Below are 15,794 nucleotides of genomic sequence, written 5' to 3'. Positions count from 1 at the left end.
TTTAATATTTATTTAAATATTTAAAAAAAGGCGGGATATCCTTTGTACATCGTTATCAATAATTATCAAAAACCGTGTAAAATATAACCACAGTTACCAAAGTAACCAGTTGAAACTTTTTGATGACCGTTCGAAGCCAAAATTTTTGTCATTAAATGCACGTACACGCATACGTGTATAGTGGAAACGCGCCTTAATCATATCTACAGTTAGTACACCACCAACCATGGTTGTATTTATTATCAATATAGTTTAAATATATTTTATCTATGTTATAAATTTATCATACAACCAATTGTAATGATTGATAGCGATTTCCACATGACTGCACTATTGCACTGGTGCAATTATTTTATGTTTCATATGAAATATTAGTGCACAACTAGTGCGGAATTTTATGTTCCATATGCGTGTACTCGGCCAGTTTCTTGCCCTCAGTGCAGTGATAATCGCACGAGCTCTTCATGATCACGGTCTCAGAAGATAAGGTCGGGACTCTTTGCTTATCATTGTGCCCGCTTAGAGAGGACATTTTAGTACTTATTTAATCCGCTATTTTCATAGCGCCTCTGTTCCAACTTTCTGAATGTTAATATTTACCAACTTACCATCGCTAATGCCTAATTAAGTAGCGGCATGAATGCAGGGTGTCAGGGTTGAGAAAATGTGACAAATTTTGAAAAAAAATTTGGGATAACTGTACCCAGCCCGGTTACCAAGACACTAATTAATAGTTAACTATAAGTAATAAGTATGTTCACAATTAATTAATAAATAAATAAATTGATGATAATGATTTACTTTAATAATTAAGCATATTATATATTATATTATAATTTAAGTATTTACACTTTATAGACATACAGTATAAATTATAAGTTATGTAGAATATAACTTTGCAATTTTTTTTTTATTGCGATTCAATTTTTTATTCTTATGATTTTCTTGTTGGGAAAACTGTCTCATTCTCATACGTATATAATATACAACTACAAAAGAAATAATATCTGTGGCATGTATAGAACATGGGAACCTTAATTTGTGTTCACTCAATATCTCTTCTAAAATGAAATCAAAAACATAAGGTGAATTACAATGTTTTTCAAATTTTTGATAAAGTAGAAGAAAGTTATGTTAGGATGTATTAATCGTCCGTGGGTTTTCAGATTAACTAAAGCTGCTTGAATTCTTGATCTCGATGGATATTAATTAATTTTCGTTTGCCGCTAAAATATTTTAAATTTTATGCATAACCTTAATAAAGTTCAGATCGAGGCGCCTAATAAAATAGCGGCAAAAAACTCAACTAAAATGTCCTTTCTAAGCGACCAAATTGATTAACATTGTTAAATAGGGAAGTGTCCCGACCTTATCTTCTAAGACCGTGTTCATGACGGTGCACCTTATCTTTTATTGATTATACATCTTTTAACTTTATTTAATTTTCTGATAAACAAATAAACAATAAACATTGATATTTGAAATTTTGAAACCTATTGTGCTAATGTATATTATATTATATAACATTCATTATTTTAATATTAAATATACTATATAGTTAAATTAACGTAATAACGTATGACTTCGTACAAATATACTAGGGAATTTGTAATTAAAATACGAATATGAATATAAATGAGCCAAAGAAAGCCGCAATGTTATATTTTTATCAAGTAGTGATAACGAAGATGAGGACGTTTTAGAATTCATTTTTAATACACCTCTAAAAAATATTAAACCAAAAATATCCAATTATATAATAGATGTTGTACACAATTATTCCGATCAACAAGTAAAAATAATAAATTATAAAAAAAAATATATAATAATAATTATAATAATTTACGTAGTATTATAGTGCTCTGGTAGTTAGAATTATTTTTTGTTAAATTTTTATAAATTAATTCTTAGTATAAATAAAATAATGTACCTATAATAATGCCATACCTACATTGTTTTTTATGCTTCTAGTTTAAAAATCATTTTCGTATGGAACGAACTACTGCCTATTTTATCATAGACAAATTTGAAGAATCCAAATTTTTTCCTAAGAGATTCCTTACACAATTACAGTTTGTTCTCCAGACTCATATTTTATCATATTAATGGTATTATTACTACCTACACAATACCTATTTTCTGTTTTTGTACCGTAAAAAAATAATGTGCCATATATAGATTTTCTGCAAACAAATGTTGTCTACGTGATGTATCAGAACGTTTTGGAGTAGGACTCACTACACAGTACCGTATTAATAACTGAGTTATGGTTTTTTTGATTGATATTTGTTCAACATACATAAATTTCAATGAAGGGTTTGAGAAATTAGCTCATGAATTTCAAAAGGTTTGTTTATTTCATAAATTTATTTTATGATTTTCATATATTTATCATACTGATTTGTTCTCACTGAACAAACGATCTACATCAACTGATGTAATGAGGGTATACTTCAAATTAGCCATATCAAGTGGTGTGAGTCCAACGTCCAGTGATTCTGTAGGATTTAAACCTATATGTATCTCTAAATACCTATTTCTAAATGTTTTAGTGCATGATTTTTCCTAGATACATTTGCAAATTATTTTTTAACTAAAATTAATTAGAATGATCTAAACTGTACACATTTTTTATCAGATTTAAAATATCTTATTCCAATAATAATATGTATTTACAATAAAATCTGTTCCTTAGTGGTGAGAGATCACTTCAATAAAGTCATTATATTTTTTAATGCTTTTAATTGCATTAACATTTTGTACATTTAGTTAATAAATATGTCTATTTTAATGTAGATATCAGGAATACTAGGTGTTATTGGATGTATTGATGGAACTTCAATTCCAATCCGAACTCCTGATCATAAAATATAAAGTACCTATACAAATAGGCATGACAGACCTTCAATTACTCTTCAAGGTATATGTGACTACAAAAAAAGATTTGTTGATGTATTTACAGGTGCTCCTGGTAAAATACATGATTCTAAAGTGTTTACATTATCAGATTTGAGCAAAATGCTCCCAATTAAATGTGGTAAAAAATTTCATTTAATTGGTGATGGTGCATACAGTTTACGAGAGTGGTTGCTTATTCCATTCAAAGATTACGGAAGGTTAACAGATACCCAGAGATACTTTAATAAAAGATTTTGTGCAACTAGAGTGTTGATTGAGAATTCATTTGGACTCCTTAAATCTAGATTTAGACAGTTGCTGCAATTAGACATTCATTCTGTAGATAAAATAACAAAATTTATCGTATCATCATGTGTATTACATAATTTATGCATTGATATGAATAACCACAGTAGAATAAATATGCCGATCCTGGCACCTAGTCCCTAGTCCCTCATCCCGCCGCCGTAACGCCCACCAGCCGCCGAATACGTAGCCGACATATATTATATAAATCGTACAAGATCTTCTTATCACACGTTATCACTTATCACATGTTATCGTACATTATCACTGATATAATTTTCTTATCAAACGTTATCATATATTATTAAATAAAAATGTACAAAAAATCTGGTTTAAGAGTTGAACCGTATACCCCCATTTTAATTGAAGACGTCTTAACCCACATCGACTCTAACTCCATTGATGATAGTAATCAAAACTGTTATACTTAAGGATAAAATTTAATTTTAGCAGACACATTAATACATCCGAATTAAAATTATACTTAAACACATTATTAAATGTATTGATTCTTAATAGGGTTAAAATGTTTAGCAATATCAATTGATCATTAATAGCGGATACATAAACACATTCAATTATACTTAAACACATTAATAAATCCGAATTAAATGTAAAGAATTTATTGATTCTTAATAGGGTTAAAATGTTTAGCAATATTAATTGATCTTTAATAGCGGATACATTAGAATACACTTAAATATCGTAGAAGAGACAATTCACATGACTATTATACTAATGTTACAAACTACGCTGAAACAACTGACACTTGTCTTTAGTCGGTCTGCCACCTTAAACTGGTGTACACGTATTTTTCGCTCGCTCCGTCTTTTTAAATTTTAGTGAGTTTTTATTTTCAAAAATAATTTTAAACATGGCTGGTTCTATCAGAAACATGGAAGAAATTTACAAGAAAAAGAAGAATTTTACCTATGTTCCACCAACACCACCTGCCGAACTCATCGACTGCAGTAATTTTATACTTGACTTCACTGGCCGTAAGTTTTTGAATGTAGGACTTGATTCGGAAGACAAGTTCAATATCATAGTCCAAATAATCACACCGTCGCTTTACGTAAATATGCCATCCGATTTTTTACGACGTATATTCTCGCTGATGGGAAATATACTGTCATTCGTACTCGACGTACCTCAAAAATACAATCGAAATTTATTTCTGGAAACAGAAATTATTTCGCTATCTAGTATGGTGTATCAAGGGGAAAATATGCTTGTAATCGAGTCGAAAACTGTAAATGGTTGTCGTGTTTTGCTAAATCGTACAGATTTAATAAAATTGTAATATTTGGAATGGTCTATTGTCGAAACGGTCATACGAAAAACCAATATCATACGACCACTTGTCTTAAAACAGTTTGAAATTATTGGAAATTATATAGACCGGGAATTTACCAATGTACAATTGCCACCGAAAACAATCGAAGAAATGATTATTTTTATTAAAAACCTTAAGGCTGATCACATCATAAAGAATGTCGACTTAAATTTTGTTAGCCAGCTGAAAATGTTTGCTGCACAAAAATTAGCCGAAAAATGTTTAAGATGGAGCGGACAAATGTCACCAGAGGTAATTAAACCTTAATATTCTATAGAATAGTTATTTTATTTTTATTATTTTTAGTTATTTGTTGATCCAATTTCGTCATTGTCCCCGCCCATTATTCCGAAAAAATATTCATCACCGTCTCCGCAATATAACGATGACAACGATGCGCAGCCGGCCCCATGACAATCATTCTTACCGTCTTTTTTCGATGGAGAATGTTCGCAGATAAATCCTACACAGGCAACATTTTGTGTACAAAATCAGGAATCCAAGCCGAAGGTAATTTTTGCATTTTATTTCGATGATATATATATATTAACAAATTATTATTTGTTTAGCCTACCAGTCTACCATCGTTCGACTGTTTAGACAATACAGCTGATGGATTTGATTCAGACAATTTTGCACAGTACCCTCCATGGTATAATAACCGAGTAATCCATTCACCACCAAGCATTGCTGTTGATGAAAACGACGGTCCAACGCCTTTCAACAAATCACTATCTATTCTAGACAGCAAGCCCACGAAAAAGCGGAGTGCAAAACGGAAACTGTTTTTTGAATAATATTGTTTATTAATGATTTATGTAAAATAAAAACAAGCGTGATACTTAAAAACTTTTTTTTTTATTTATTAGAATAAGTTTTTACATAAGTGTACGAGGTATAAAATATTTACAAGGTCTAAAATTATATACAAGGGTTACAATTTTCTAACATCACCGCTAAACGGGTTATAAGTTATAATCTGATCATGTAGTATTAAACAATAAGCTGCAGTCTTCTCAGGAATAACTGTGTCCGTTTCAAATTCTATTCGTAGGTCTATGGTCGATGATTTAACGTTATCATTCTGGTACGACAAATCGACAACGACGATTGGAACATATGTTTGAAAAACATTTTTTGATAACAATGGTTCACAATAATCTCTTTCGTAATACGATTTTTGAAAGTCTGTATAAGCCTTATACAGTAAGCAGGTGGTATTTTTTTTTAAAATCAGCTCGAAAGTCTTCATATGGAAACACTTCTGAATTTAAGTGTACCTTAAGATTTTTTAGTTGGCAGTGATCGAAGCGTCCAGCGTCGATTTCTATATTTTTTTTTCGATCTGTTTGTAACCCAAACAAAATAAATCTCGGTTTTTCAAGCAAGCTTCTAGACTTTATCGTCCATGAATGTGAAGTATTTCTAGGGAGTACCGGATATTCACATAGATCCCAGGTTCTGAACGCGCATGATAATGTTTTGCGCGAATCCAATACTTTCAGCAGTTTTAATTTTTCTTTATCAGTGACTTTGATTATAGGCATCTTCCACGCCACCTTAGTCAGTTCAATAGTAATTTTTTTATTTTTCTCAACGTTTTCGGTGGCTCCGGCACCCACAACACGTATAGCGTCCAAATCAGTAGACGAGCGATTTAAAATCAATTGTTGATTGCAATTAAGTAATATTTTTTTATAATCTTCACAAAATCCGAATAAATGTTTTAGAGGGATGCATCCGGCAAATACATTGTCGGTCATAAAATTTTTATTATCTTCACCGTCCATTTCTGTATCCCAAGCACAGTTGTCTAATGTATTCAAGTCATTTGGTGTATATGAACAGTATGCTTTCAAACAAGACGACACTCCGGGTGATTTCAATTTTTGTATTTCTATTCCGTTTATTTCATATCACATCTCGGAGAATAAAAATGCCAATCCATTATTTGAAAAACGTACGTCTCCAACAGCATCGGAAGGTTTTTGGTACATTCCCTTCAATGTAAAGAAAACTCTCACACGGTAAAGTGTAAGAATCCATATTCTGGATATTTATTCTAATTTCATCGTTGTATGAAAAAGACGTGTTTGAATATGGTGTAAACGAATGATATTGCATTTGTGTTATTTTACAATCATCGACATAGTCAGCAGTCACGTCTAAATATGAGTCTTCCATCATTGTAACGAACGAAGAAAATTTAAATTATTTTTCGTGAGCTTGATTTTGTTTATTATCTTCTTCACTGACGGTTTAGATGTAGGCTTCTTCACTGTCGGTACTACACTGACGGGTTTTTTGATGGGAGCAGTTTTTATATTAAATTTGAGTGCCATATCACTGTGTTATTTGTAAACGAATTGTAATCGGTTCTCCCCGTAGATTTATTAGAAAATCGTTTTGATCTTTTAGTACAATATTTACTTTACTTATTGAGGTCGTGTTTAGTCTGTAAAACACTGGTGTCTAGGTACCTCAACGATCTTATAACCTGCAGGCACAGTCGGGTAAAGTTCATGTATGATCTGACTTGGCGTTCCGTCACAAAATGAACCAACAATTAAGTTGCACTCTATTTTTATACAGTTTACTTTCATTATGTTGACTGTATTTTCAGATTCGTGAGTAACACCGGTAGTGTATAAGACGTTTCTAAAACCCAACAATTTAGCAACGCTGTTTTCGACTGAAAAGTCAATCTCATGGCTACAGGATATCATACACTTTAATGTATTGCTGTTTGCTTTTAATTTAAAATGAGTAACATAGTCAGGCATAAATTTGTTTATAACAGACTCTAAGTCATCCAACTCGTACGAACCAGTAGGTATAATTACGTTTTCAATTTGTCCAATCATATTCCGAAAACCTATGGTATTGCAACCAGGTTCTATGTTTGGAATTGAATTATTCGTCTGTAAGCTCAAAAGACAAATCTGCGCTGTATTTTCTACTTCTATAGGCGGAAAAATATCACATGACAATTCACTAGAGTTTCCGTTTAACGTTATCGTGTACATGATAAAAATTTTAAACACAAGTGTCCACAGTTTGTAGTGTTATATTTTTGTTCTCTGTTATAATTATAATTAATAGCGCATCCGTGAAAATAGTTCTGTACTTCGAGTGGTGGTGGTAAATTTCCAAAACTATCGTAATATTCTACATTTTTTCCGATTTTTTTATACGCTACCCAATGAGTTCCTGTACTATTCGCCGTATCCAAGTTGATAATCCCAGATTCTAAGTGTTTAGGACGAACTGGCAACTTATCTCTGGTAAACACACCACCGATAAAATGAGGTACATCACGAGCGAATTTTAAAAGTTCGTAATCGTACAACGCTCTATTGGGTAACGTGGCTATTAGTTTTTTTTCGTTTGTATACCCCCTCTAGTTTTATTCGGTGTTACTATTTTATATGAGTTGCCTTTATATGGTGCGAGATATACTCCATTACCTAAATGTGATGGAGTGTTTCTATTAAACTCATTAGCCATCTTAACAACGTTAGCAACACCACCAGTTAGAGCTCCCAAAGCCGATAGACCGGCGAAAATCGGTATTAGTGTTAGCACACCGCCTTTTTTCGGAATATTTATTGTTCTTGGGGCTTTCGTTTTCTTAGTTTTAAATGTTTTTCGTGCAACAGCTACACATTTTTTACTTAATTTAATCAAGTTTTTTTCTCCGACAGCCACAGCTTTTTCTTTTAAACTAGAATCTTTTGACTTGAACCTGTTCCAGGCTCTTTGTTCTAATATATAATCGGCTTTATTACGATCTGTGATAGAGTTACTATGCTCGTATTCTATGTCGTGGTCTCTACAAGCAGAGTCTAGTAGGTTTATACCTTTATCGCCTCGAGCTAATCGTTTTTTTAAATTTGTACCCGGTCCACAGTATTGATAACCTACAAAAAAAAAAAAAAAAAATATATTATTATTATGATAATATCGGATTTAATAAACTTACCAGGCACGTGAAGTTCGATCGGCAGTTTGTTTATAAGTGTGTTGATGAGACCTCCACCTTTATTCTTGTTGCTTCTTCGAGCGGGTGACATTGTGTACTGATCGCATTCTCATCTTTACAAAGATATTTATAATGAAATTCATCAAGCAACAAATAAAACTGATAGTTGAAAACATGGATCCACCTACATCGTTTCAAGAACATAGGCATGGAGCGCTTCTACCTAATACGATACGTTCACTCATTGTGGGACCTTCCGGCTGTGGAAAAACGAATTTAATCTTTACTTTATTAACAAATATAAACGGAATAAGATTTCATAACGTTTACATATACTCTAAAACATTAGATCAGCCTAAATATAAAATGCTTGGAGAGATTTTATCGGGCACTGATGTTGGATTATTCACGTTCTATGAAAATGAAAAAGTATTACCACCCGAAGAAGCATTACCAAACTCTGTGTTTATTTTTGACGATATTATTTCGGAAAATCAGAAAATTGCAATAACTTACTTTTCCAGAGGTCGACATAATTTAATAGATGTATTCTATCTGGCTCAGAGTTATTCAAAAGTACCTAAACAACTCTTGCGTGATAACGCTAATTTTATTGTATTATTTAAGCAAGACGAAATCAACTTAAAACACGTTTACAATGAGCATTGCTCTGGTGATATGTCGTATACAGAATTTAAAGATTTTTGTACATCGTGTTGGCGTAAGGGTAGATTCGATTTTATCGTAATAAACAAAGACTGTGAACGCGACAACGGAAGATATCGTCATGGATTCGATACATTTGTTGTTATATAATACGGTGTTTTTTATGAAAATTCGTCATTCGCAAACATGGACGCCAATGGTGAAGTACTCGGAGAACTGAGACCTAAGACATAGTCCTAATAAACAAACTGTTTAGACTGCTCAACAGCTAAATTTCGAGTTTCGTTTGTTTCTGGCGGTATACCATCCCAAAACAGACATTTCTTGTGGTCGGACATCGTTAAATGGTTTTTAACTACATGATAACGTATTCCTTTTGATTTAATTTTTTCTACGCCCGCTAAGTTATAGGCGTAAGACTTAGCTCGCAAAGCGATAAATTCTCTTATCGCTTGACCGTTTGTCTCATCGGTAAACGTTCCAGGTAAATTTTTTTTTTTTAATAGCATGGGTGATCGATTGGCAAGTTTGAAGTATCCATACGTTCAAACAAAAAACTATTATTTTTTAGATCAGCAGAGAAGTCATGAGTCTTAATTGAATATATAAATCTGAAATAAATATTTTTTTTTTTGTTATACATTGTAAGATTATAATATTAATCACAGGAAATTGGTACCTGTATCCATGTACATAAGTTCAATACAGCTGCCATAGTGTTGTTTCATGTAACCATAGTGGAAATCGTACATTAAGGTTTTTGATACATCGAGAATAGAAAAACCTATATAAATAGGTTTATCAAATTTTAATTCATCGTTATTCAAATGTACTGCTGCAAGGTTGTTGTTATATATTGTGATATTTTTAAATGTAATTTTATTAATCAACTTGGCACACTTTTTATCGTCTGACACTAACTTCATGTTTATTCGGTTCCTAACATTCTCCATTGTTTTTCCTGGAAAGTTTAAAACAATTATAAAAATAAATAAAAAATATTATAAAATAACTCATACCAAATACTGCATTATTCATTAATTTGAAGAACTTTTTCAAAATCATTTTCTGCATTTTTCCTCATATTAGTGTTCAATTCGATATACTTGGCAAGCCAAGGTGATTGGTTAAATTTTAAAACTCTATGAACCTATATAATATACAAAAAATTAAATACATTATTTACTAATAAATACAATCATTACCTTTTTCAAAATTAACCCAGCTTTTATGGCCTGTATTAATGCCATGTAATGTACAACATAATTATTTTTATATTGTAAATTAGCGACAAGTTTTTTTATTTTTGATCCTGGTGGGGTTATCCTCTCCGCTAGATATGGTAAATCATTGTGGTCATCATGCAATGATTTAGGGTACTCAACATCTACTTCCTCAGACGTTTCATTCATTCCATCCAACAAATTTAAAATATTTTCAACACTTAAGTCATCGTTAAACCATCCAAATCCATCTTTCGGCATAGATCTACTCATCGCCCAGCCATAACTATAAAATATATTACATTATTATTCTATTAAAAATTTACAACAATATAAATACAGATTGGTTGCGTCCAAGTAAACAATCCATGATTCAGGTTTCGATGCATCATAGTCAGGAACCTTGTGTTGTATTATATGTATGAATATTTTATAAGAGATGTTAGTACGTAAGAAATAAGTTAAGAAAAACTATAGATAATAAGTAAAACAGTAAAATTCAATAAGTTAAGCAATATTTAATTATTCACAGAAATAGGTTAAAATAACAATTGTGCAATTCAGTGCCAGTAAACTTTATATTACAGTTAGCATAGTAAGCAAGATATAATAATAAGAAATGTAAATAAAATCTTTATATTTTATTACATATTTGTTAAATAACAATGTAATGTTATGTTTGTTAATGCAGTGACTGATCCTTATATTTGTATATTTGTTTTGTGTTCTTTAATAAACCCTTTTAAATTGAAGTGTGTTAAAATCATTTAAGGTAATTATGATAATTCATAGAAAATAACTAAATATTGTTTATAAATTTATTTTTATAGATATAATTAATTAATAAATCAGTGGCGTACGCGAGGGGGGTGCCAGGCAGATATGACACCACAGAATAGATTCTGTGATGACACCCCCCTTAAAAATAAGTATTTATTTAAATTATGAAACGACTAAAAAAAAAAAAGTTAATTCATGCATATAATTATGATTTATGATGGACCCACGTCATAGCGAGCGAAGCGAGTGTTTTTTTTTTTTTAGTGTACGAGAATTGAAGTTGAAATACGAGAATTTTGAGAAGCTTGATACGAAATTTTAGTCTTAGGTATCTGACAATACTGATTATGCCTATTCGGGCGTGGTGTTTATTATTATCATAGATAATATATACATGGATGGGACATACCGCGATTTTACTGTGATCGTAGAGCATACTAGTTACCAAAGTGGTTATACATAATTTAGGTGTGGTATCAACCAGAAATGATAACGAAAACTAGTATAAATAGTATAATATTAGTTAGTTATATTTATATAATATAAAATAATTTTTTTGGTATAATATGTAACTAATAACTAAAAATAATTCATTAATTTCATTATAATAAAAATGGTTACAGAGTACAGATATTTCTAATACAAAATAGTCAAAAGTCAAAATAGGTACGTGATTTCTTATTGGTGTTTAAATAAAATTAATTTGGTGTACTTCGATCTTATTTTTAATTGTTCATTCATTTTTTTTATTTCGTGAAACATTCTTATGTCCAAGTATTTATATATTATTAAATTTGTTAATTGGTCTCTATGAGTATCTATAACTGAATAATTTTCATCGCAACTATCAGCATCAAATAGTATTCTACATTTAAATATACTATTTTTAATTTTATTCCATAGAAATGTAGAATGTTATTTATAATCAGTGTTGACTGGATGACTTCTAAACGCTCTTTCAGCTTCTAAACATATTTTTCGTACAATTTCACTAGGATTTGTCAACGTAGCTCGATTTTTTGGATCAAATAATTTTGTATAGTGTGATTTTGAACTTTTATCAGCAGTTAGCATTCTTAGACAATTGGTACACTCAACGTTTTTAGCTACTGATCGAGCGACAAATCCAGCGATATAGTAACTAATGTTTTCTATAAAGTTACCAACGTCAACTATATCAAAGTAATCATGATCTATTAAATTATCATTACTTTGTAAAGTAACTGTTTGTTTATTAGATGCATTTACAGTTAAATATTTTGTGCCATCCAAGATAGTGCAGTTACCATAAATTGAACCAACTACTTGATTATGCACTAATATACGCTTGTAAGCAGCCTCAAATTGTCTACAAGTCGGGTTGTTATTATGACCACCTCTGCTACGGATTGCACTAAATGTTGTTTCTATGTGGTCTTGAGATAGCTTATAGGTCAATAAGTAAGTCATATAATTTTTAGCCACAATAAACTCATATAAATGAATTGCATTTTTCAAACCTAATATTAAACCAAGAAAACCTGTTTTCCTACTTGATTTCAGTACTTTGATCACAATGGGTTGATCATTTTTATATTCAATTAATTCAAGACCTTCTACATATTGAATAAATTTGTTTGTGAAGTCTTTGTATATAGTCACAGTGTCAAATGATATAGGCTTATTATATGATTTGTTAGAAAATTTAGATCTACTATTTAATATATCAAAAGCATTGTTCATGTATGTTATAAACTCTACTGTAGTGTCAACATCTTCAAAATAAGACTCTTCTGTTTTCAAAAACGCCAAAGCATCAGCTACACTCTTACTTAGAGTTTGAGCAGCTAGTCTAACGTTCATTTTTTCGTTGGAGTAATGTAAGTGTCTTTTTGTTAATTTAGTGCCAGCTCTTAATCCCTTTTCATTTTCTATATTATATAATTTTTCTATATAAGCCCATTTAATTAATTGTTTATTTGAATTTCGCAATTCTTTTAATATGCGTACTGATTGATTTTTTTCAGTTGTCTTATATGTAGAATCACCCCAAGCATTACGCACAAGTTTTATCATGTGTGCAGCATCTAGAAAAATGTAGATTGGTTCATTTGTGTAGGAGTTCATAATGTATGTTACGTTATTTAAATCTGCTCCTAAAGTAGAAACCATTGTCATATTGACTGAAGCTCCATCAAAAGTTAGAGAATTTAATTTGACTCTGTTTGGCTTATTAATTCTATTGCTTTTTCTAATATATTGGCTCTTTTATTACCAGATAAGCCATCAATTAAGAAGTAGCCTATTGGTAACTTCCAATAGCCATTTACTCCAACTAGTAAAAAGACTAATGCATTTTTTGCTTCTGGTACAGTTTTATCCGGATCTGATGCATTATTGAAAGAACCTAAATTAACAAAACCATAGATATTACGATTACTATCCATCTCTACTTGTTTTCTTATACTCATTTCATCAATCACTAAATTGCACTGTACTTCTTTTGCTTCATTATTTGCCATATCAGTGAGGGTGTCAAATGATTCTTTTGTGAATCCCGGTTGTCCATCAATTGCCATATACCAACGACTTAATGTCCTCGGATGAGGTAATGCATTATTAAATTGCTCTCGGACATATGTATAAGCCTTTGGTGAGTAGTACTGTAATGTGACTGCAAACTTTTTAATTTTAGGGAATTATTATTCATAATATTGTAAATTGTAAGATGCAAAAAACAATCTATATTACATATTTATGTAATTATTTTTTAACATAACATACAATTGAAGGTACAAAAAAAAATTATATTATATAAGTAATAAGTAAAAGATACATAGCTAATTTATTAATGTAGTATTTCATACAAAATATTCACAATGCATTCTAATTATATATCCACCTTAAATTTATAAATAATATAACTAATTATGTTATAGGTGCAATGATAATATTTTTAAAAATGAGTTAAGTAATAATTTTGAAAAAATTATTGAAAAAAATAGCTACCTATTATTGAATAGTTTTTAAATACCTTTAAATTTATTTTATGTATAGCAAGTAGGTAGTATTTATTACTACTATTCATATATATTGCATTATTTCTGTATGGCTTTAAAGTGTTTAAACAGAATCTTGACTCAAGCTCGGGTACACTTTTTTGCTATTTTTAATTGAATAGCGAACATGTTTTGTGTCTAGCGAGTCTTGATCAAAATTTTGATTTTTTTTTGTGTGTCTTTAACATTAAATAATGGGTAATACTAGAAAAAATTCCTGCCAACAGTTTTGTACTCCACCCAAAGGTTTTGTATAAAATAGTAATATTAATCCCCGTATCCACTAGTGTTAATATTAATTTTACAATAAAAAATATCCCCATCAGTCCCGAAACAAAAGTACCAATAGTTGTAAACCATCCCCAAAGTTGATGTAATTTATTTTCGACCATGTTGCTTATTGTCTGTTCGTCAATAAGATATTTATATTGCAGACCTTGGTTAGTCGTATCATATCCCATAGATTGTATTATTAAATTATTTGTAGCAGCACTCACTTCTTGTGGAAACAATATATGTTGCTGAGAAGCTTTCATTATGTCTTGTGTGTATATACCAGCATTCATAAGCGATTCTGGATTTTTGTACGACCACGTCCAGGTTGTAGCCGGTTTGAGCTTTTGTGGTTTTTTTATTTCTTGTATATTTGGTACAATACCAAACCAGTCTCCGTCCAAATTGAAGCCAGGTGGAAGTAGTATATTACAATCAATTTGAGTTCCAAATTGTTGCAATATGTGCGTTTTGGGGGCCATGAAAAACGTTTTGTTGTTATATAAAATTGGTAGTTCATTAAAACATACCTTTTTTCTCGATATTTCAACATTTACCTTTTTACATTTTATTAAATATATTATTTCGCCTGTTTTCACTGCAGTAAAACCTGGTCCTTCGCCCATAAGATACGAAAAGTCGGAAATGCTCGAAAAGGCTAGTGTAAGCTTTTGTTGTAATATTTTTCGTTCGAGATCACACTGTTTTTTAATTATGTCATTATACAATGATGTTATCGTAGATTTAAAGAAGTTTTCAACATAAACAAATTTTGTATTAACGTAGGCTAACAAATCAGTGTTTTGCGGAGAAATTGTTGTTGTCGTAAATCGATTGAAAATGCGGTATCTACAAGTATGACTCACATAACAAATATTAAATAGTCAAGTATGACTTACATAACTGTATGTGTTCAGTTTGAATCACTGGCATCCCGCATGCAAAACTTTTTTTAATTTGTTTTAGGGAAAATACTATTTTATCCGTTTCCACAATATAGGTATATATATTATTTGAAAAATCATTAATGGCATTTGAAATTATTAACGATGCAGGACCATCATATACCGTGGTTATAAGTTGAAATAAATAAAATGCACTGATCAACAATGTTATACAATTAGTATAAGCTTATACTTAAAGGTCCGGTTTCCTAGACGCGACCGGTCGCTACGACCTGTCGTTGGTGCGTGCTGGTTTCCCAGGCGCGACTGGTCGCCGAGACCAACAATTAGTCTACATTATAGTATTATATTTTGTATCGTCTCAGTCATGGCTAAATAACTAGGTAT

At 30.8% G+C, this 15,794-nt stretch overlaps 2 long non-coding RNA genes and 1 pseudogene across 2 annotated transcripts; 2 read left to right on the top strand and 1 right to left on the bottom strand.

Annotated features, from left to right (window-relative positions):
- Positions 1–1,935: 1,935 nt before the first annotated feature.
- On the top strand, positions 1,936–10,150 carry LOC126550485 (uncharacterized; annotated as a pseudogene).
- On the bottom strand, positions 10,001–10,533 carry LOC126550486 (uncharacterized). Its single transcript, XR_007604601.1, has 3 exons — positions 10,394–10,533; positions 10,208–10,338; positions 10,001–10,149 (listed from the first exon to the last, which is right to left on the bottom strand). It is a non-coding gene; the product is annotated as an uncharacterized LOC126550486 (long non-coding RNA).
- Positions 10,534–12,116: 1,583 nt separating this feature from the next.
- LOC126550236 (uncharacterized) lies at positions 12,117–13,369 on the top strand. Its single transcript, XR_007604276.1, has 3 exons — positions 12,117–12,373; positions 12,430–13,050; positions 13,198–13,369. It is a non-coding gene; the product is annotated as an uncharacterized LOC126550236 (long non-coding RNA).
- Positions 13,370–15,794: the final 2,425 nt, after the last annotated feature.

This window comes from Aphis gossypii, chromosome 2 (genome assembly GCF_020184175.1).
Source record: "Aphis gossypii isolate Hap1 chromosome 2, ASM2018417v2, whole genome shotgun sequence".
NCBI lineage: Eukaryota > Metazoa > Arthropoda > Insecta > Hemiptera > Aphididae > Aphis > Aphis gossypii.
The sequence above is the reverse complement of the archived record's forward strand: the minus strand, read 5'-3'. Positions and strand labels throughout refer to the sequence as shown.